Consider the following 6,313-nt stretch of genomic DNA (forward strand, 5'->3'; position numbering starts at 1 on the left):
TAGAGACACCATATGTTTCTGTCCCAGGACACTGAAAAATCAAGCTGTAACAGAGCTGAAAGCCTCCTCCTTGCTAAGTAGCTGGCACAGTGCAAGAAAATACTATGCACACTTCTGGGAGAGAAAAGTCATCAATAGTTTTAACCAGCAGTGGACCCTAAAAGCTACAATGGACAGCCAGGAAAGATGTACCCACTAGTGAAATAGTGTTATGTCAGCTATGGAGTTAACCAACTGCTCTTTGGATTTGAGGCCTGCTCTATGGGATGGAATTAATATCTGCTACTAAAAGCCAAAACAATTTAAAAAATCTATGAATTGGAAGGCCATATATCCCAGTAGGGGCAGGGAGGGGGGAGCTACTACCACTGTTCTTTGGCTAAGTGGATACTTTGTGCCCATAAAATTGTCCCCTAAGTATTTAGGATTATGCCATAGATTTTTGCTCTTCTCAGTTTTTTTTTGTTTGTTTGTTTGTTTTGTTTTTCGAGATAGGTTCTCACTCTAGCTCAGGCTGACCTGGAATTCACTATGTAGTCTCAGTGTGGCCTTGAACTCGTGGTGATCCTCCTACCTCTGCCTCCCGAGTGCTGGGATTAAAGGCATGCACCACCATGCCCGGTATCTTCTCACTTTTTGTCAGAGATGGTTCTTTTGGAAGATGGTGGAGACTGCTGAGGAGATTCAACACTTGACAAGGTGCTAAAAAACTGACATTTGGGTACTCAACACTAAATGAAACATCTCTATTATACCTCCCAGGGAACAATGTGAAGGAGGTAGCAGAAAGAATATTACTGCTATACTCACTGCTGACCAGAGAAACATCTTTTATTGGAGATGGATGTTTATACTAGGGAGACTATAACCTCATTAAAGTACTGAAAATCAGAGGTTGTTGAGAGCACATCGCTAGATGAGAAATCTTTATCACACTCTGCAAGGCTCAAGGACCATAGGAATATCACTGAAGACGGTGGATGAATGAATGTAAGATCCAGAGGGTGGGTAAGAGTGCTTTGGGGTACTATCCACTGGCATGAAGTGACTATGACCAGTGAATTAATTACCTTATAGTGGCTGTAGCCTGTCGTTACCTCCACAAGATCTGCACAATATTAAGCCCATCAACATTTTGACACAAATGATGGAGAGCAAAAACAGACATTGAAATAGTAGAACTACTTGGAAAGAGGAAGGGTTCAATATAATAATGGGATTGGGTGAAGGGGAACAAAAGTGGGTAATGGAAGGGGATTATGGTCAAATTACAAGTATGTTAATATATTGAAATTCTCTATAAAAAAAGAATTTGTGGCATAAAATAAGCCCCTTCTGAACGTTAGCTATTAGTATAACCTTCATTATTTGTCACCATTTTAACTGTGTCTCTAGGGGCAGAATATAGTAATAATATTTTCCCTACCAATTCAAATTTTTATAATTAAAAAGTCTTTGGGGCTAGAGAGATTGTTCAACAGTTAAGGTGCTTGCCTGCAAAGCCTAATGACATGGGTTTCATTCCCCAGTACCCACATAAAGTCAGATGTACAAAATGGCACATGCATCTGAAGTTTGTTTGCAATGGCTAGAATCCGTGGTACACCCATCCCACCCCCTGTTTGCCTTTCTGTCCCCTTGTAAATAAATAAAATATTTTTTAAAGTCTTTGATGCTTATATATTTATAATATTTGTATATTCGGTCTAAATTCTGCCTGTTTATTTGACATTTTTGTTCATGTATCATTTTAATTATTTATTTTCCTTTCATTTCTATCTCAAGGATAGCTTTTTGTAATTCCCATGGAGCATGTTTGTTAATGATATATTGTTAATATATATAATGATATATTTTATTATTTAAAAAAAGTCTAGGAAGTCATGAATTTGTACTTCATTTCTGAAGACCAAGCTTGCAAAATCTTAGATCAGTTTTTTTTTTTTTTCTATTTAGCTTTTTGTAGGACTTCAGCCTTCCATGGTTTCTGATAACAATTCATCTGTTAATTTTATTGAAGATTCTTTGTATGGGACAAGTTACTTATTTCTTTATGCTTTCAAGATTATAACCTTTGCTTTTCATCAGTGTGCTTACGTTTCTGTATAAAAACCAATAAATTGACACAGATATTTTGTATTTAAACTTCTTGAATGTGGAGATTAATTGCTTTCATCAAATTAGGGAAGTTTTTGTTTGCATTTTCTTCCAAAATTCTCTTGGTCTTTTCTGTTTCTTCCCTTCCTTGAAATAGTCATCACCCATATGTCAGTATGGTACATGGTGTCTCACAGGTCTCTGTGGCAAAGCTTAGTTTTTTTTTTTAATTCTCTTTTGTATTTATGTCCCTCAGATTTTATCAACAAAATTCCATGTCTTTTTAAATATTTCAATTTACTTGTTTATTTGAGAGAGAAATATAGAAAGGGGCAGACCAAGTGAGAAAATGAATATGGGGTGCCAGGGCCTTCTACCACTGCACACAAACTCCAGATCTATATACCATTCTGTGCATCTGGCTTTATGTGGGTACTCAGGAATCAAACCCAGGCCATCAGCCTATGCAAGCAAGAGACTTTAACTGCTGACCCATCTCTCTAGTCCCTAAATTATCTCTTTAATTTCGTCTCTTAGCTCAAGTAGTCAGAGCTTGGTACTCATAAATTGTCTTCAAAATTTTCATTTCTTTTTCTGTCTGCTGAAATATTTTATTGACTATTCTAATATTTTTTCTATATTCATTGTTAGATCTTTCTACTCCAGACTATCAATTTGGTTCTTTTAAAGTAATTTATAATTTTCAGTTACATTCTCAATGAAAAATTGTCTTTATCGTTTCTTTTAGTTTTTCAGATATGGTTTTCTTTGAGTCTATCTTCATAGCTTATATAAATACTTATTTAATAAATACGTTTATGTTTCTTCAGTAACAGTTTGTAATTTTTTCTATAGGTAGATCATATTTTTCATAATTCTATGTCTCCCAAGTTTTTGTTGAAAAGTGGACATTCCATATAGGTAGTATCTCTTTTATCAATTATTTCATTAGTAAGTATTAATTGTAATTGTAATAGTTTCACTGATATTTCATACATGCATACAATATGTATTGATGAAATCCAACCACCCTTTTCTGACTCAGTCGCACATCTTCCTTAAATTATTTCAGCTGATTTACCATGAGAATTGAGACTTTTTTTCACCAAAGAAGCTTACGTGTAGATCAAATGGCAGCACATCCTATTAATAGAACCTTTCAAAGGGGTTACAAGACTGTCCATATAGTGATAGTCCTCTTGGGATTAGACTTTCTGAGGAGTGTCAATAAATATTAGCCTGTATACTTTTCATATTTCGCCCTGAGAAGAGGTTGTTTGGAACTAAACAAATTATGGTTTCACTAACTTCAGTAGTGTTTCTTGAAGAACTGTTCCTTAGACCCATACATAACTTTACATAATTTCACAGGTTATAAAAATGCCTCAAAGGAAAAAAAAATGCCTCAAAAGGAGCTACTGTGGTGGTTTGAATGTAAATAAATCTTATAATTTCAGCTGTTTCTTTTAAAAATTTTTATTTATTTATTTGAGAGCGACAGACACAGAGAGAAAGACAGATAGAGGGAGAGAGAGAATGGGCGTGCCAGGGCTTCCAGCCTCTGCAAATGAGCTCCAGACGCGTGCGCCCCCTTGTGCATCTGGCTAACATGGGACCTGGGGAACTGAGCCTTGAACCGGGGTCCTTAGGCTTCACAGGCAAGCGCTTAACCGCTAAGCCATCTCTCCAGCCCATTTCAGCTGTTTTTTTTTTTAAATTTTTATTAACATTTTTCATGATTATAAAATATATCCCATGGTAATTCCCTCCCTCCCCACCCCCACACTTTCCCGTTTGAAATTCCATTCTCCATCATATTACCTCCCCATTACAATCATTGTAATTACATATATACAATATCAACCTATTAAGTATCCTCCTCCCTTCCTTTCTCCACCCTTTATGTCTCCTTTTCAACTTACTGGCCTCTGCTACTAAGTATTTTCATTCTCACGCAGAAGCCCAGTCATCTGTAGCTAGGATCCACATATGAGAGAGAACATGTGGCGCTTGGCTTTCTGGGCCTGGGTTACCTGACTTAGTATAATACTTTCCAGGTCCATCCATTTTTCTGCAAATTTCATAACTTCATTTTTCCTTACCGCTGAGTAGAACTCCATTGTATAAATGTACCACATCTTCATTATCCACTCATCTGTTGAGGGACATCTAGGCTGGTTCCATTTCCCAGCTATTATAAATTGAGCAGCAATAAACATGGTTGAGCATGTACTTCTAAGGAAATGAAATGAGTCCTTTGGATATATGCCTAGGAGCGCTATAGCTGGGTCATATGGTAAATCAATCTCTAGCTGTTTTAGGAACCTCCACACTGTTTTCCACAATGGCTGGACCAGATTGCATTCCCACCAGCAGTGAAGAAGGGTTCCTTTTTTTCCACATCCCCGCCAACATTTATGATCATTTGTTTTCATGATGGTGGCCAATCTGACAGGAGTGAGATGGAATCTCAATGTAGTTTTAATCTGCATTTCCCTGATGACTAGTGACGTAGAACAATTTTTTAGATGCTTATATGCCATTCGTATTTATTCCTTTGAGAACTCTCCATTTAGCTCCATAGCCCATTTTTTGATTGGCTTGGTTGATTCCTTATTATTTAACTTTTTGAGTTCTTTGTATATCCTAGATATTAATCCTCTATCAGATATATAGTTGGCGAAGATTTTTTTCCATTCTGTAGGTTGCCTCTTTGCTTTTTTCACTGTGTCCTTTGCGGTGCAAAATCTTTGTAATTTCATTAGGTCCCAGTGGTTAATCTGTGGTTTTATTGCCTGAGCAATTGGGGTTGTATTCAGAAAGTCTTTGCCAAGACCAATATGTTGAAGGGTTTCCCCTACTTTTTCCTCTAGCAGTTTCAAAGTTTCAGGTCTGATGTTAAGGTCTTTAATCCATTTGGACTTAATTCTTGTGCATGGCGAGAGAGAAGAATCTATTTTCATCCTTCTGCAGATATTTATCCAGTTTTCTAAACACCATTTGCTGAAGAGGCTGTCTCTTCTCCAATGAGAATTTTTGGCATTTTTATTGAATATCAGGTGGCTATAGCTACTTGGGCTTACATCTGGGTCCTCTATTCTGTTCCACTGATCTACATGTCTGTTTTTGTGCCAGTACCATGCTGTTTTTGTTACTATGGCTCTGTAGTATAGGTTAAAATCAGGTATGGTGATACCACCAGCCTCTTTTTTGTTGCTCAGTATTATTTTAGATATTCGAGGTTTTTTGTGATTACAAATGAATTTTTGGATTGTTTTTTCTATTTCCATGAAGAAAGCCTTTGGAATTTTGATAGGGATTGCATTAAATGTGTAGATTGCTTTAGGTAAGATTGCCATTTTCACAATATTGATTCTTCCAATCCAGGAACAAGGGATGTTTCTCCACTTCCTAGTGTCTTCTGCAATTTCTCGCTTGAGTGTTTTAAAGTTCTCATTGTATAGATTCTTTACTTCCTTGGTTAGGTTTATTCCAAGGTATTTTATTTTTTTTTGATGCAATTTTGAATGGGAGTGATTCTCTGATTTCATCCTCTGTGTGTTTGTTGTTAGCATATATGAAGGCTACTGATTTCTGTGTATTTATTTTGTATCCTGCTACATTGCTGTAGGTTTTGATCAGCTCTAACAGCTTGCTAGTAGAGTCTCTAGGGTCCTTTATGTATAGAATCATGTCATCTGCAAATAATGATAACTTGATTTCTTCCTTTCCAATTTGTATCCCTTTTATGTGTGTCTCTTGCCTTATTGCTATGGCTAAGACTTCCAAAACTATATTAAATAGAAGTGGGGACAGTGGACACCCTTGTCTTGTTCCTGATTTTAGTGGAAAAGCTTCCAGTTTTTCCCCATTTAGTAATATGTTGGCTGTAGGCTTGTCATAGCCTTTATTATATTGAGATATGTTCCTTCTATTCCCAGTCTCTGTAGGACTTTTATCATGAAGGGATGTTGGATTTTGTCAAATGCTTTCTCTGCATCTAATGAGATGATCATGTGATTTTTGTCCTTCAACCCGTTTATGTAATGTATTACATTTATAGATTTGCGTATGTTGAACCATCCCTGCATCTCTGGGATAAAGCCTACTTGGTCAGGGTGAATGATCTTTTTGATATACTCTTGTATTCTGTTTGCCAATATTTTGTTGAGATTTTTTGCATCTAGGTTCATGAGGGAGATTGGTCTGTAATTTT

This window comes from Jaculus jaculus, chromosome X (genome assembly GCF_020740685.1).
Source record: "Jaculus jaculus isolate mJacJac1 chromosome X, mJacJac1.mat.Y.cur, whole genome shotgun sequence".
In the NCBI taxonomy this organism is placed as follows: domain Eukaryota; kingdom Metazoa; phylum Chordata; class Mammalia; order Rodentia; family Dipodidae; genus Jaculus; species Jaculus jaculus.